The sequence below is a fragment of the Castanea sativa genome, chromosome 5 (genome assembly GCF_040712315.1).
Source record: "Castanea sativa cultivar Marrone di Chiusa Pesio chromosome 5, ASM4071231v1".
NCBI lineage: Eukaryota > Viridiplantae > Streptophyta > Magnoliopsida > Fagales > Fagaceae > Castanea > Castanea sativa.
In genome coordinates this window covers 16,290,395-16,308,709 of record NC_134017.1, presented here as the reverse complement: position 1 = coordinate 16,308,709, position 18,315 = coordinate 16,290,395, and the positions used below count along the sequence as shown (strand labels likewise).

At 33.6% G+C, this 18,315-nt stretch overlaps 1 non-coding gene across 1 annotated transcript; it reads left to right on the top strand.

Annotated features, from left to right (window-relative positions):
• The first annotated feature begins 3,730 nt into the window (after window positions 1-3,730).
• TRNAK-CUU (transfer RNA lysine (anticodon CUU)) lies at window positions 3,731-3,803 on the top strand. Its single transcript has one exon. It is a non-coding gene; the product is annotated as a tRNA-Lys (tRNA).
• Window positions 3,804-18,315: the final 14,512 nt, after the last annotated feature.

The window sequence follows — 18,315 nt, the reverse complement described above, 5'->3', positions numbered from 1 at the left end:
TTCACTTGCTCAAAGTACTTCTTCATTCGTTCGCCCTTGCACTCGTAGTTACCATTTACTTGACTCATGACTACTTAAGAGTCGCAGGATACGACCACGTTTGTGGCTCCTACTGCTTTGGTAAGATCCAGCCCTACTACTAAAGCTTTGTACTCCACTTCATTATTGGTTGTAGGGAAATCGAGTCAAACCATGCATTCAATCTCGTCCCCTTCTAGGAAATGGAGTACTATACCAGCTCTGCTTGTCTGTTTGTTGGACGACCTGTCCTTGTGGATACTCCATTAAGGATGTGCTCCTAGCCCCTGGCCTTCCATGTTGGTGACTTCCGCAATGAAGTTAGCGACGACTTGCCCTTTTATGGTTGTACGTGAGCGATATTGTATGTCGAATTCACTCAACTCAATTGCCCATAGCGTCATCCGTCCAGCGGCTTCAGGGCTACTCATTGCTTTCCATAGAGGCTTGTCTATTAGGATGACCACAGTGTGGGCCTGAAATTATGGCTTGAGCTTACGAGCCGCAGTCACTAACGCGAAGGCGAGCTTCTCCATCAGGGGTACCTCTCTTCTGTGCCTCGAAGCGCTTGGCTAGTGTAGTATATAAGCTTCTGTATCCTGTCTTCTTCTTTGACTAAGGCTGCGCTGACAACCGTCAGGGAGACGACCAGATAGAGGAACAATTCTTCCCCTGGTTTGGAGGGACTCAGTAACGATGGGGAGGACAGGTATGCTTTCAGGTCTTCGAATGCTTGCTGACATTTAGCCGTCCACTCAAATGACTTCTTTAATGTGTGGAAGAAGGGTAGGCATTTCTCTGTTGCTCTTGAGACGAACCTGTTTAGTGTGGCTACTTTGCCGGAGAGGCTTTGTACTTCCTTGATGTTTGTTGGTGGTGTCATCTCCATTATTGCCCGTGTCTTATCAGACTTGACCTCAATACCTCTTTGGGATACCATAAGCCCCAAGAATTTTTCGGCCGTCACCCCAAATGTGCATTTGTTCAGATTTAACTTCATGTTGTAAGAGCGAAAAGTATCAAAGGTTTCCTTGAGGTCATCCAAATGGTTGTCTTCCTATTGGCTTTTTGCCAACATGTCATCCACGTAGACTTGAACGTTCCTCCCAATTTGATGTGCGAGCATCTTGTTCATCATCCTTTGATACATGGTGCCCGCGTTCTTGAGTCCGAATGGAATTACTTTGTAGCAGAAGAGACCCTGGTTGGTGACGAATGAAGTCTTCTCCTGATCAGCTTCATCCAACTTGATCTGGTTAAAACCAAAAAATGCGCCCATGAAGCTCAGCAACTGGTGTCTTGTTGTCAAATCCACCAAGACGTCAATCCGGGGAAGTGGGTAGCTATCCTTAGGGCATGCCCTGTTTAAGTCCATAAAGTTCACGCACATCCTCTACTTCCCGTTGGTCTTTTTGACCATCACCACGTTGGCCAGCCAATTGGGGTAGTATACTTCTCATATGAATTCTGCTTCCTGAAATTTGCAAACCTCTTCTGCTATGGCCTTGTCCCGCTCTTGTACGAACACCTGTTTCTTCTGACGAATGGGAGAAAAAGAGCGCGATACATTCAACTTGTGGACTATGACCAAAGGATTAATTTCGGGCATGTTTTCATGGTTCCAGGCGAAGACGTCCTGGTTCTCCCTTAGAAATGCTGTAAGTGCCTGACGGACTGGTCGACTAGCGAAAGTGTCGATCCTGGTCGTTCGCTTAGGCCTAGAATCATCAAGGAGTACCTCTTCCAACCCCTCCACGGGCTCTGCCAATGTCCAATGTTCTTCTATACACATGGTTTGTAAACGATCATTCATCTCTAGCATGACAATGTAGCACTTGCGTGCCGCTACTTGATCTCCTCGTACGTCTCCCATTCCGTACTCGGTGGGGAACTTAATCATCAGGTGGTAAGTTGAAGTTACGACATTCCATGAGTTAAGGGTAGGACAGCCTAGGATGGCATTATAAGCCAACGAAAAGTAACAACCAGGACTGTGACATCCTTGGTAATCTGTTAAGGGTAAGCATCGACTGTTACGGGCAAATTGACCGCACCGATGGGGTATACTCTTGTTCCTTTAAATCCAACGAGTGGCGCATTAGTTGGAACCAACCGTTCTCTCTCAATCCTCATCTACTGAAATGCCTTGCTAAAATTTAAATATAAGCTTACTTATAAGAGAAAACTTATAATATGAGCATGATGAATTGACAATTAGTAGCTTAATTAAAAATTATATGTAAATAAATTGAAACTATATTAATAATTAGTTAGTCACATAATATTATATGACATGATGTCTATACAATATATAAGAGGATTCCCCTCTTTGAGTTGGACTTATATGTGGTTTAGAAATACCCCTAAATCTTATGTTTAACAGGAAAAAACTTGAGAACAACCCAGTAAAAACATATCCCCAACTCCACTTAAAAATTAAAATAAATATAAAATATAATACTCTCCTACTAATTCATGTCTTCAAAACATACTTATCCAATTTTTTTTAAAGAAAAATTATGACATTAGAAAAAAAAAATTCATCACACGCTCAAAGCACGTGTGATGTGGCTAGTATACATATATTGAGCTACTTTGTAGAGTGTGTAAGTTTCTTTAAAATTAAAATATAAAATTATGATATATAATTAAAATAATTAATTAAATGAAAATTTTGGTAATTGAATTTTAGTTATGGTAGAATTTTAAATTTCATGGATTTTAATTAGTAGAGTTTTATGTAAAGTAAATTTTTTTTCCAGAATCGTAAAATAAATTATTAGTAATAAAGTTTGGTAATCAAATTTTTTATTCAGGTAGAATTTTAAATTTATTGGAATTAACGTATCAAAGCATTATGTAAAGTAAACTATTGAATCCAACTTATATTAATATATAGGATGTTGTTTGTTTGACTTAAATGTGGACTTTGATGCCATCAACAATTCCTTAGACTTTGTCATATATCCGTACATGGTACATTGCATATAGCCTTTTTATTTTTTGCTGAAACAACCATTTTCTTAGAATTATATAGAAGTGATATCTCTATGTTAATTTTTACCATATGGTAGAGAATTGTCAACGGCCCTACTACACGAATATTCCAAACAACCTTCTAGGCTTCTACATATCCTAAGATGAAGCTGCTCTCATAAATAATAATAATAATAATATTTGTTATTATTATTAATTAAATTTTAAGAATTATAAGAAGAAGAAGGGAGAAAGATAAAGATGAAGTTGTTTCTCAAAAAAAAGAAAAGAAAGATGAAGTTGCTCAACGAGTCAACATCACCAATGAAGCATGGAGTAATTTTTTACTTTACTTTGGGCATTTTTGAGAGAGAGAGAGAGAGGGGGTGGGTTTCATTGATCTTTGATTTTGGAATTTTTATTTTCATTTGGAATTGTTGCTTTTTGTTGGTGGTTGTTGTTGTGGTGGTGTGGCCGTGTGAATGGTGGTGTTTAGTCAGTAGATTTTAGTGGTAGTGGGGCGGTGGTGGCTAATTTTTTTCTCTCTTACCAATTTGGATTTTAGGTGGTTGGTGGTGGTGGTGGTACTTTTATTTGGTGGTTGTTTACATTTTTTCAAATGTCTAATATTGTCAAATACTTGAAAATATTTTCCTCGAAACAAACGGAGCATAAATTACAAAGCTTACACTACTATAAGAAGTGAGATAAAGTAATTGCAGAGTAGGAAACAAAAGCCCGTCTAGCTCAGTTGGTAGAGCGCAAGGCTCTTAACCTTGTGGTCGTGGGTTCGAGCCCCACGGTGGGCGAATTCTTTTTTTATCGAGTCCTTTTTGGTCTCTTGTTGCTTGGGCCCTTGTTAAGAAACCCATAAACCATCCTAGCCCAATCCCACTAATTCATGGAAATTCTTCAACGTTGGTCACAAACAATTTTGGACCAACCTTTTTCTTTGGTGCTCTGAACCATGTCTTACAGCTGGACCATTAATGTTTTGCACCTTAAATGTGACCACAGTCCATTATCCAATGGACCAATACATTCTTGGGTTTAATATATTTTTGCACAATTGTTCATAAAAAAAAAAAAATAATGTCTTAGTTTATGTGATAAAACTTTCGATATAACCATTTCCCCATTTTTTGGACTAGAATTTATGCAACCAAAAGGGCCAGAATTCAACACACCGCCCTTTCACACTGCATCACTTTATGTCTTTTCGTCCTACCCCATATCCTTGCATCTAGTTATTGGGCTCGATACGCATTTGCAAGCCCAATATCTCTGCAACCCAATGTATAGGCCCTAATTTCCTGGCTAATGGGCCACAACTCCAACTTGTCCGTGAATATGGTTTTCACAGTATTGGACTTGTATTTCAGGCAAACACATGTAGCACGAGAGAGAAAAAAAAAAATCAAATATTGTGATTAAAAATATTAAAAAGATTTAATATTATTATGTTTTGGATGTTGGTATGAAGAATTGGTAATTCTATCCGCAATAAAAATATTCATTGCTTCATTATGGATGTTTCACTTTATACTTTACCAATTATATATTTTTCCATATCATTTTTTTTCCTTTGCCCATAAATTAGCCAAACTTTAAAATAGAAAATATCACACACATGGCAAATTGTAACTGGTCGAGTATAAAGTGAAACATTCCGTCTCTTTTATTTAATTGAAGAAAGGAAGAAAGGAGCTTTGGAGAAGCTATGCCATATTACCACCTAACTATTTTGGATGTGATTCAATTGTTGAGTATAAACGTCTATGTGGAAATCTTATACGGAGAAAAAGTAACGATGTTGAAGAAATAATACATCATAATTGATTCCATCCCATAAGCTTAATTTTAAACTTTTGAGTTAAGCAAATCCTCATATGTTATATTGAACCTAATTGAGTCTCTCCAAGGTGTTAGACACGTGTGCAACAAGGTGGTACGGTTATTAGAGTGATCTTTGAAAAAACTAAAAAACAAAAGAAGGCCCAACAATTTCGCATTGCTAATGGTGCTAGCTAGGTTGAAGAAAAATGATGCAGCATAAGGTTTCCATGGACGTATATGTATGAAGAAACTAATGGATAAGCGTGCGAGGTCGACACATAATTTCCATAAATGACATTTGGTTAATGAGAGAAGCTAATAGACAAGGGGGAGACTAGTAAGACTTGTTAGCCCATAGGGAGGTCTTGTAGTCCACATAGAGGCAAAAACTCACACATAAGGGAGAAATTCTTGAGTATACATGTACAAGTGAAAGTTCTACATGGAGAAGAAATAAAGAAGTTGAGGAATTATAAAACATAATTGGATCCAAATTTGTAGGCTTTTGAATTAAGTGGTATCCCTATATCTTATATTAAGGCCTTAATCACAACATTAAATTCTACTTAAGATGTGTTTGGATATCGCTTATTTTGCTGAAAACTGAAAACTGAAAACTGAAAACACTATAGCAAAATAATTTTTAAATATGTTAATAATGCCGTAGGACTCATTTTTAATGAAAATTTTGCTGAAAAAAAAAGTTTGTGAGTCTTGTAAATAATACACGGGACCCACTGAAAGTGCTAAAACGCACTTCCAAAAAAAAAAAAAAAAAAAAAACCCAAAACATAGATGCTATAAGCTTATCATCAGTATCCAAATGGATACTTAGTTTGCTTCAGCTTTTTCTTCTTTATACATATCTTTATCTTTAAATAAGACCTCGTTATAATCAAATCATGAAGCTCAAGGCATATAAGAGACATGTAGCATGGGCACTATACCCGCTAACAAATTTATCACAACGAAAAACCGCAATTTATATATATCCGGTATGGTTTATGCTCTAGTTTGCTCGATCGCATTGTAATATCAAATTATCAACTGTAGACTTAAACGTGATGCGAAAACGAATTTGTGTTTGATCGAGTTATAATTTGCTTACTTTGCATGGGCCACATAACTTGGAAGTGCTCTAGAGTATGTTTCCCTATTGCTAAGGTGTTTCTTAATCTTTTTTTTTTTTTGGGAGAAATAGAATCAAGACATTTCTTAATCATGACAATAAAATTAATCAATCATAAGAATTAAAGCATGCACAGTCGGATTATCAAAAAGGAAAAGCATGTAATGCTCCTTGCCCAAAAAAAGAAGAAAAAGGAAGCATATATATAATGCTCCTAAATATAAAATGGATAAGACTAAGTCGTTCCAACCCACAAATCTTTGTCTGTTTGTTGATATGTCTTGTATGTCCTATCTTCCCTTCAAAACAAAATGTAAGATATATAAATAATAATAAGATTTTAATATCGAAAATTGGGATCTAAAATAAAGCACTCCAATCCAACCCAATCTGGGCCAACCTATCTTCTTTTGTAGAAGCATTTGAATATTTTCTATCTTTTAATTTTTTTCAAGATTCTTTTCTATCTAGTTTGTCGAGTCTATATCATTAAACATTTTTGTATAATGAAGTTGATAATTTTTTTTTCTTTTAATTTTTTTTTAAAAAAAGAGCACAACAAAATATTTTACCTTTTGGGTTGATAAAAGGATATGTTTCTTTCTACTTTTTTTTAAAATTTTTTTATTTTTACACTGCAACAAAATGTAATTATAGTGACAAACATTTTTTCTTCACAAAACAATACCATATAGTGACGAAATTTATATTTTGTCGCTATTTATAAAAAAAAATAGTAACATTTAGTGAGGAAAATTAGATTTTGTCACTATATGTTGTGCTGAATTAAGGGTGCCAAACGAAATTGTAGGCGCAAAACCAAATTCATCTACATTGACGAATTTGTTTGTTGCTAAAAGTTTAAGTTTTTTGCAACAAAAACTTTCGTCGCTAAAGGTGTTGCTAGTCATGCTATTAGTGACGAAACTTGTTTCATCGCTGAATGTGACAAATAGTGACAGAAATAAGTCGTTGCTGAAAGGAAAATCCAAAACATTAGTGTTATTATTGGTGACGAATCCAAGTTCATCGTTAAAGGCAGCCAATAGTGACGAAATTCAAGTTGTCACTTAAGTGTATATATATATATCACATTCAACCCCCCCCCCCCCTTTTTTTTTTTTTTTCCAGTTCTCACACGAAATTCAACTCTCTCCCTCACAGCGCCTCACCCAGCCACCGTTGTCGCCCTTTTACTTGTGATTGGTTTTTGTGTGATTTTAGAGTGCATTTGTTATAATTTTGTAAATTTAAGTTCTCTATTGTTGGTTTTGTCAGGTTTGGATGATGATAAAGAGTGGTTTTCTTTTGGGGATTTTTTTGTTATTATAACTGTTCTTGATAGGTATATTTTTGTTTCCTTTTGTTTTGTGGTAATGAAGCTTCTGAGTATTATAATTTTAAGCTTTTGGGTGTGTGTAATTTTATTTTTCTTGGGATTCTTTGATTCTAATAGTTCTTAGTCATAAATATTTTTGTTTGTTTTGTTTTTTGTTTTTTGTGAAGCTACTAACTTGTTATCCATTTGTTGAAAAATTGTTGTGTATTTTTTTTTCTTTTTTTTGGAGATGTTTTTTTGCTTAAATACTTATATTGAGCATTATGCTATAATAGCTAGTAAGTGTATTGATAATTTCTTTATAAATTAGACTTTTCTTTTGCAGGTTAAATATTCATTATTTATGATAACTTTGGTTTTTTTTCTTAAAGGTGTACTCTTGGCTTGAGCATAGTAAGTAAAATTTGTTTAAATACTTAAAAAACTCTATACTTGTGATGTTGATGATTGGTATTGTGGTGGGTTGTTGTATTGGAGCAAGTGGGTGGCTTGTATGGTGTTATAAGGTGGTTTAAATTTATATTGGGAGTGTCTCTTATTTTTTGGAATTGTGAATGAATATTGTTGATTTATATGTGATGGATACTATTTAATTGTTTCTAATACTTGTAAGCATTATATATTGTGATGTTGATAATTGTTTTTGTGGTGGGTTGTTGTGTTGGAGCAAGTTGGTAGTTTGCATGGAGTTATAAGGTGGTTTAAATTCATATTGGGAGTGTTGATTCTTTTGTGTATATTTGTTTAAGCATTAAGGTATATATAGATTTGAGTACGAAAAGCATTAATTAATTTTTAAACTTCCGATTAACTTTACACTTAAAATAAATGATTATGGTACTTACAAAAAAAAAAATTACAAAGTTATGGTATATTAAGTGAACCATATGTTAGTGGAGTATGACTTTATCTAAGTATTAAGGTATATATAGATTTGAGTACGGCGTGACATAGTTTTGTGCATTCTTGAATGGGAAAAGACATAATCTTAGTATGGCTTTATCTAAAAAGGGAAGGACATAATCTTAGTGCATGGTGATATAAGGTGGTTCAATATTATATTGGGAGTGTTTCTTATTTTTTGGAATTGTGGATAGATATTGTTAAGTTACTTTTGTATGATTATATTAACGTTTTTTTTTCAATGCTTGTAATCGTTTTATATTGTGATGTTGATGCTTGATATTGTGGTGAGTTGTTGAAATGGAGCAAGCGGGTGGCTTGCATGGTGTTAGAAGGTGGTATAAATTGATATTGGGAGTGTCATGCATCCACAAACCTCATAAAATGGGAGTGTCATTTTGTTTAAAGTTTGGGGTAAGAATTTTTTTTTAAAATGGATTATTTTGTTTGTTTAATCATAGTTTGAGAGTACATTGACTAAACTATTGCATTTATAAATCTCAAGAGAGTGAGTGTCATTTATACAAACGTTTGTGGGTGGGGGTTGGGGGAGGGGGGGTGGGGGTGTATCATTTTGTCCATATTTTGGGTACAAATCTTTTTAAAAAGGAACATTCTAGTAACTTAGTCATAATTTGAGAGGTCATGGACTATTATATTGCATTTGTAATTCTTTAGAGTTTCATTTTGATAAGAGGATGATGTAATTTACTTATTAATAAAAACAATAGTGTAGTATGGTTGATTTTTGACTTGACTATGGGTGGAGCCTACACCACCCATGATGTGGTGCAAATGTAACTTGTAGAGGAATGTGCTTTTTCAACCATATATCATCATGAAATATTTAAAGATTTCCTCCAAAGCTTGTGGTAGATGCACCATCATACAAAAAAACATACTAATATAAACAATAGCATTCATGGATGAGAAAGGACTTTATCTAAGTAGCTTACAGACTAAAATGTTAGAATACATTATGCATGAGTTGCCCTTTTTTTAAGATGTTTTTTGCTTAAATACTTATATTGAGAATTATGCTATAACACTGAGCATTATATGCTATTGCTAGTAGTGATGATATAGCTTGTAAGTGTATTGATAAACTCTTTATAATTTATACTTTTCTTTGCAGGTTAAATACTCATTGTTTGTGATAACTTTGGATTATTTCTTAAAGGTGTACGCTTAGCTTGAGTATAGTAAGTAAAATTTGTTTAAATACTTGAAAAACTTTATACTTGTAATGTTAATGATTGGTTTTGTGGTGGGTTGTTGTATTGGAGCAAGCGGGTAGCTTGTATGGTGTTATAAGTTGGTTTAAATTTATATTGGGAGTGTCTCTTATTTTTTGGAATTGTGAATGAATATTGTTGATTTATATGTGATGGATACTATTTAATTGTTTTTAATACTTGTAAGCATTATATATTGTGATGTTGATTATTATTTTTGTGGTGGGTTATTGTGTTGGAGCAAGCGGGTAGCTTCCATGGAGTTATAAGGTGGTTTGAATTCATATTGGGAGTTTTTTTTTTTTTTGAATTGTGAATGGATATTATTGCTTTATATGTGATAGATATTATTCAATTGTTTTTAATACTTGTAAGCATTATATATTGTGACATTGATAATTGGTTTTGTGATGGGTTGTCGTGTTGGAGCAAGCGAGTGACTTGTATGGTGTTATAAGGTGGTTTAAATTCATATTGAGAGTATTTTTATTTTTATTTTTTTTGGGAATTGTGAATGGATATTATTTTCATTTAAATCCAAAGACAAATATGTGGATACACCATGGGAATGAAGCGACATATGTATGTGCATCATTCCATCCCTATCATGTTTGTAAACCTATAGCATATGTAGTATTAATGTTGTGATTGTTTGTTTCTTTTTCTATTTTAAATGATAGAAAACTATTGTCAAAGTGCAAGAGGATCATTGTCAAGATCCTAATGCAATTCCCCTTACACAAGAGGAGATCTCAAACTTGGTTTTTAAGAAGAAGTCCGGTATTGTAAAAGGACTTGGCATGAAACCTTCATCTTCTCTAGTAACCACAGCCTCATCTAGTTCCTCGATGGAATATATTCATCATTTAGCAAGTGAGATAATTGAGCTCAAAGAGGCAAGAGCTAGGAACCAAGAGACACAAGCTAAGCAAAAAGAGGTCTAAAAGAGTATTCTTAATTTTTTGAGGTGCAAGGGTTATGATGACACTCTTACCTATGGGGGTGGTTCGTCTTCAAGTTAAAATACTTATTAGTTAGTACTTTGTTTTAGCAATTGACCCGTATTACATGATGTGACTACTTTTTTTAATGCATTATTTGAAACTAATTGTATCATATTACACTTGAAATTTTATATTTACTTGAAATTCTATATTTGTTTTCTACAACTTATACATTAGGAGTTGTGATTTTAATTCATTGGTGTGGCTACTCTTAAGGCATTGTTAGAAATGTTTCTTATAACATAGTTAATGTTTTTATTTTACGATTTTAATGTATTATTGTTTTTATATTTGTGCAGATTTCTTATTGGTGGCTTTTAGGGCATTTACTTTTGGCATTACTTAAAGACATTTGAGGACATCTTCTGTTGGTCATAATTATATTATGCTACATTTTTTTTATTGTTATAAAACATCTTGTGTTATTGTATGTGTTGCAACCAATTATCTTATGGATGGATTGAACTGAATACTTGTTTTATTTTTTACTCTTGGAATGTATGGATCATTTTTTTATAAATGTGTTGTTGAAATAAATGTATTATTCAAATGTGAGGTTTTAATAATATAATGATAGGTTACAAGTTAATATCAAAGCCATGAAAAAAATAAAAATAAAAAATTAGTTTTAGCGACGAATTTTTCCATATAGCAACAAAAAATTGTTTTAGTGACGAAATATTTTGTTGCTAAATGTAGCAGAATTTTGTAAGAAATAGTTTTAGTGACGAAAATTTTCGTCGCTATATGTGCCTGGATTTTCTTAAAAATAGTTTTAGTGGCAAACTTTTTCGTCACTATATGTACCTAAAAATAGTTTTAGTAACGAAATTGTTTGTTACTAAATATGATTTAATAAACCAAAGTGTTGTTGGCAAAAAATATTTTCGTCATTGAATAGTGCTTTTAGCGTGGAAAACATTTAGCAACGAAATGTTTTCGTCGCTAAAAGTTAAAAAAAAAAAACTAATTAGACTTTTAGTGACGAAATTTTTCATTGCCAGGACCTTTAGTGACGGGGTATTAGTGACGAAATGAGTTTCGTTGCTAAATAGTAGATTTCATTGCTAAAGGTCCTTGGCGACGAAAAACTGGACTTTTAGTGACGAATATTTTCGTCACTGAAAATACATTTTGTTGTAGTGCTATAATGTGGGAGAGGAGAAGGTAAGGTATGAACCAGAAATATGAGATATCACAAATGATGCTATTACCACTGGGTTATTATTTGGAATCCTAAAGACTTATCGAATACACCTTTATAGAAAAGACAACTATTATTTGCTTGGTAGATGACTTAGAGCTTGTTTGATAATGTGTTTTCAAATAGCACTTATCTTAAGTAAAACTTTTCAAAAAAAAAAAAAGATAGACTTGCTGCCTTCTTAAATTGAGAATGAATTAAACTAGGGGTGACAAATTAACAAAGTAATGTGGCGGTCAAATCATGGGTGTTCCACCCTATTTTCGAGTAGAGGAAACCCATGTGGGGAAGCAGCTAGGTCGAGGCGAGGCAAGTGGGGGCATTTTGTCATTCCTAATTAGGTGGCTTTGTCATTGTTGAGATAGAGTGAGAGAAAAGAGAATAACGATGGTGAGTGTGTTGAGTAAGAAATAGACATGGTGTGTTTAAAATATGGTCTTGGGTTTGGGGTTTTATTCATTGTATCTCTATTTTTGAGTTTCACAACTCCCTTAATTTTGCTTTGTAATTTTGTTTTATTTTTGTGTTCATTGTGAATATGAAGTGTTTTTATTTTCAATAATGTTATTCAACTTATAAAAAAAAGATTAAAATTTATAAGACGTAATATTTATTATATAGGAGTAGCATATAGTAAAGGTTGAACCTAGTGCATATTACTCCCAATTTTTGTGGGGTCTTGGAGGTAATTGGTAGGCAATCCTACTCATAATTGTTTTGTAGAAGTTGATTCCTAAACTCAAACATGCATCCTATCGTTTTGAGTGGGAAACGCTTGTTATTGTACCAAAGCCCAACCTCTTTAGCGTAGAATAATTCAATAAAAATATAAGCTTATCCAAATGCACTAACAGACAAGCAGTGTGCATAGGTTTGTCATGTCACGAGTATGATAGTGAACTTTATCCCCTAATTAGACTGATTACAACCCAAATTAAACTCTCTGTTCCTTATATACTAAAGAAAAACATAGTTGTCTATTAAAGTTGCAAGTCCCTTCCTCAACTAAAAATAATTTTCTTTTGTTGCTTTAAAAAAAAAAAATTTAATGGAATTTATCAACTCAGTTACTCCACAATAATTGTAGCACTGTGGAGGATTTTTTCCCAATATTTATTACTAATTAAATGATGGGGCAAACTCCACAAACTGGATAGAAAAGTATCAGTTGCTTCTAGAATGGGAATTTGGCCCACCATAAGTTTAAGTTTTTTGTTTTAGACCCCAATTTTAGATTTTAAAATCTTATTAATTCTTACTTTTTGCACAGAAGATAGAACATCTTCAAAAAGCCTTCTATAAAAGACAAAGATTTGTGGATTGGAACAACATAATTAGTCTTATCTAGTTTGGTTTTTTGGGGGCAATTATAGATGCTTTAATTGTTATGATTGACATGAATTTCCCTTGATTAAGGAATGTCTTAGCAAGTGGGAAACGTACATGTCGCTACAGTACTTCAAAGATATGGTCCCATATTGTGAAACAAGAATATATTTTACTCGATCAAGCACGAAATTATTTACATTATTTCGTTTTTAAACATTATTTACATTATCTTACTTTTTGCATTTGTAGCTTTATAATACAATTAAGCAAACTAGAGCAAAGAGCCGAAGCAAAGACCACACTGGATAAAGCATGTTGGTCATTGCGATGAATTTCTAACCGTGTTGGTCAATGCATAAGGGTTTTTACCTCAGTACAATACATTTGCACTTTCACACGTACGGGCTTAATTTAATTTTATTAAGGTTTTAACTAAACAAAAATATAGCTATTTGTTTTAAACATACCCCCACTCCCAAAAAGGAGAGACCCCTACCCTCCTCTGTTTAGTTTTCCATAAACTAATGGAAGAAACCATTTGAGTATGTATAGATCTCTTCAAGTCCCCATACCATCATCAATTAGAGTTCCATGCCACCATTGATACATTGTTCTCTCATGCTACATATTTTTGCCAAAAATACTAATTCTTGAATTTTTTTTTTAATTCAATAGTTGAAAGATTTGAACCTTAAATATTTCTGTTAAAAACACTTGAAAGTGCCAAATATTACATTACAAATTTCCAATGCCATCAAAGGCACTTTAACCAACAAATCCGAATTGTGGAAAGCACCTCAACAACTTCTTAACATGTTGAAAAAGGGCTTACTAGTCATGAAGTTGGGACTAGAACTAGGGATGGCCAAACCCACTAGGTAACAAGTACCTGACCTGACTTGACCCAAAAGTGCCTTGAATTACCCTATTTGTCATGGGCAAAGAGAATCAGATTGGGTTTTTCACCTGAACTAGAAATTATCAGGTCTGATTTTGGTATTTCTTGAATCTGATTTGTATTACTAACCCTAAAGAAAAACACTGTTTTTTTAGGAATTACCACATGGCTATGTGCAACCTCAGTTTTAGCATCTCTAGGGTTTTACTTTCGCTGCTTCTCTGCTCTGCTCTGCTCTCCTATGGTATATACTCTACTCCCTCTCTCCAATTCCTAGATCTAACCCTCTGATTTGCTTTTTATTTTCTCAAAATCTAATTGGGGTTTCTTAAAATTTTGAGTTAGGAGTTTGGGAATTTAATTTGTTTGTTGGATTTTAATTCTTCAGTTTTGAGCTTTGTTTGGTTGCTGAGAAAATGTGGAAGAGAAAACATTGGGTCAGGAGCTGGCATAAAAGGTGTGTTTTACGCCAGCTAATCCTGACCTGCCACGTCACTAAATATTTTTTTTTTTTTTTTTTTTTTTTTTTTTTTTTTTTTTCAGCAGAAAAGATTAAGCTCTCTTCTCTTTTCTCCTCCCCTGATCTCTCCATCTATAAATCAAACCCATGACCTCCATGGCCGGAGCTTCAAAGCTCAACAACTGCCTCTGAAAAAAAAAAAAAAAAAAGAACCATCTACCCATCAACCACAACACACTAGCCAGTAACCCACTCAACAACTGCAACTCCAACCACCAAAATCACAACCAAATCATAAACTTAAACCCACAACTGCATCAGCCAAGAAAAGAAAAAGAACAAAACCAGCCACTGTTGAAATCAAAAACCCACCGCAAACCCATTAAAATCCACACAACCACCACAATCCACAATGCACAACTAGCGCCACAACTTCGACAAACCCATAACCACACTCTGCAAACTCTGCAAACCCAACCCCTCAGATTGCAAATATAATGGGTCATAATAGCAAATATCAACAAAACAAATTCAATTCAACAAAAAGAATAAAAACGGAACCTTTGCAAGTTCACGGGTCTTGATCACATCGTCTTCAGTAGGTCCACCCAATGATATTGGTTTTGTAATGCCTAATCTCTCCATTTATATTAAATTTATTTTACACTTGGAACAAATTGGAACCATAAAAAATAAAAAACAAAGCAAACTATAGAACAAAGTACAACGCCAATATTGGAAAGTAAAACCCTAACTCTAGATGAACAAAAAAACAATTATACAAAAGCGAAATACAACGATTCTGAGGAAAGCAATCGATTAGAAGCCAAAAACTCTTCTCCTTTTCTGATTGTTCATCGGCCACGATCACCAACCGAGTCTCTCAAATCTATCGGGACCCACAAAAAATAAAACAAAGAGAAATTAATAAATAAATACGCAGAAAATAAGGGCAAGGATAAAGATATATAAATTTAGAAGAGAAAAGAAAGAAGAGAGAGAGAGAGAGAGAGAGAGAGAGAGAGAGAGAGAGAGAGAGAGCTTATAGTTATGGTGGCTGGCGGTGTGGGTTTGCTGGGTAGAGAAGAAAGGGAGTTGAGTTTAGTGGTGACTCGTGGCGGTAGCTATTGGTTGAACCATGGAGTTTTGGCCATGGCAGTGGTGTTGGTGGCTTGTGTTGAGCTTTGAAGCTCCAGGCATGGAGGTCATGGGTTTGATTTAGAGATGGAGAGATCAGGAGAGGAGAGAAGAGATGAGAGCTTAATCTTTTCTGCTGAAAAAAAAAAAAAAAAGTTAGTGACGTGGCAGGTCAGGATTGGCTGGCGTAAAACTCACCTTTTACTCTAGCTCCTGACCCAATGTTTTCTCAAACAATAAACAACTATATGAAATGAAACTGTTAGAAGCTACTAGGATTTTAAATATAGACTAAATTTGAGTGTTTGAGCAATTAGCTTCTGGTAATTATTTTTATTCACTTTAGGAAAAACAATTGTAGTGGGAAAAGTCAGTGGTCTTACTTTGTCAAATCCTTAGAACAATTTTTGGCATAAGAGGTAACTAGGAACTTCATCCTACCCTCATATGTATTGCTGGTTTTCTCTCTATCCTAATTCATCAGTTTTGAAATGCATTTAATTTTGGCATTATTTTAACATGGTTGAGATCAAAATTTTACCATTAAAACTTTGAACTGTGTTGTTTCAGAATAGAGTGAATTTTTGAAATGGTGCAATGACTAGTTGAATTTTGGAATCTGGCATATTCCCTATAGTCAAATCTCATCATCTCAAGGTCAAGATAAGAACTAAATCTCCTACAAAACAGAGCAACTGCAGAATCTTAAGATAGCAACGTATACAACTGAGATTTAGGGCTTGATTGTTACATAATCTCAAACTCACATTTTTACATTTTAAACAACTTTACACACATTTTCACACACTTTTTCATCCACACAAATTTCAAAAAACTACAAAAATCCAATCTCAAACTACTCTACCAAACACCCCCTTAATCTTCTTGTATTTGAATTTTTGAATTGTTGATAACTTGATATATCTTTTTAGTTGTAATAGATTTGCATGTATAGGTATATCTGTACTATTATTTAAGCGATTTCTCCTGTTTGGGATCCTCAATTTAGATGCCCAAAATATCCTTAAATTCATTTATTTCTAAGCCTTAAATTATAGGGTTAGGCATGTACAATTAATAATTTAAAAGCTCCTAATTTTTAGCTAAATTAAAAAAAAAAGTTTTTTCTCTCACCCCCACATTTCTCTCTTATGTTAGTTGTCAAGTACTAATATAATTTTTTTTGAAAAAATATAGAAAATAAAAATGAGTACCATTTTTTTTATTATCACTAAACTGTTTTTCTCCCAGCTCCACATTTCTCTCTCACATTAATAGTCAATTACTAATATAATTTCTTTTTAAAATAAAAATAAAACTGTCATGAGTAAAACGTGTAAACTCAAAAAATAAAAAATAAAAAGTCTTATCGCATGCGCGAAGCATATGTGATGATGAGATTCAGATTCTCTAAATTTCTTAGGGTACTCTACCAATAGATTTCCTTCAATCCTAATCATTCTTTAATGATTTAAGAGTTTATATTATGTCATGTTAATATTCCACTAACAATTGTGATGATGAGATTCAGATTCTCTAGATTTCCTAGGGTACTCTACCAATAGATTTCCTTCAATCCTAATCATTCTTTAATGATTTAAGAGTTTATATTATGTCATGTTAATATTCCACTAACAATACTCTTAAAATAATATAATAATGTTGTAAACAAAATAATTAAGATTATTATTAGTGGAATATTGACATGACAAAATCTAAACTATTAAATCATTAAAAAATGGTTAAGATTTAAAGAGATCAATTTGGTAGAGTACCTTAGGAAATTTAGAGGATCTGAATCCGTGATGATGCTAGTAAATATTAATGCAAATACAATGGTTTTGGTCATTTAAGCCAAAACCAATTCCCCAACTTTATTTTTTCACCTATGAGCTATCTCCGATTGAAATATCGATTTATTTTTTGTTGGGGACGTTATTGGGCTCTTGAGGCGACTTTAGGTAGTGAGGTGAGGTCGACTTTAGCTTTAGATTGTTGAGGCGAAAACGAAAAAACTGATAAACCTAACAAAGGAAAGACTCTTTAAGATGGGAGTTTTTGTTGAGGAGATACCTTGTCGATGTGTCACTTTGTTTGTAAGTTTTTTAGGATCATTACAAATGACCTGTTTAAAAAGATCAAAATCTATTTTGTAATGAAAAATGAAGTTGCCTATATATTTTATGTACAATTGCCAAAGCTTTTTGTTCCAACTTGCACATTTAATTAGATATATCTCATGAAATGAGACCACCCTTCTCACAAAATGTAAGATTTATTTATTTGGAATATGTAAAAGTCGGTGGCTTGAATTCAACATAAACCATGATTGCTTTGGAGTGGCATGCGAGCCTTGATTTACTATTTCAAGTGTAACACTATCTCCTAATTGTTTTAGGAGTAGTTTTCATAGATTGTTACGAGTAAAACACTGAATTCCCGACCGGCATTAGATATCCAAGTTCAACTTGGAATTGATGTTTTGGACCTCATGTGCTCAATGTATATTGACTGGTTTGGAATAGTAGCAAAGTAGATATGAGATAAAGAGTTCTACTTTAAGTAGACTTTGTCTTTACTTGGATTAGTACTTTGCACGTGAACATATGGGACTACAATTCTATTTTTTGAAGGAATTTTATCTTTGCCGACTTGATATCCTATAAGCAGTGTGTTGCGGCAATTGTAGTGAAGAGAAGGTTGTGTGGGTGTGAGAAAAAGAGGCCCTCTTTTATTTGGTTTTTTGATATTTGTGGGTTGCAATTTGGAATAGTGAGAGAGGTTTGTTGTCGCTTGGTTTTGGTTCTGCAGTTTGGTGATTTGCTCTCTCTTGGTGCTTTGTAACTT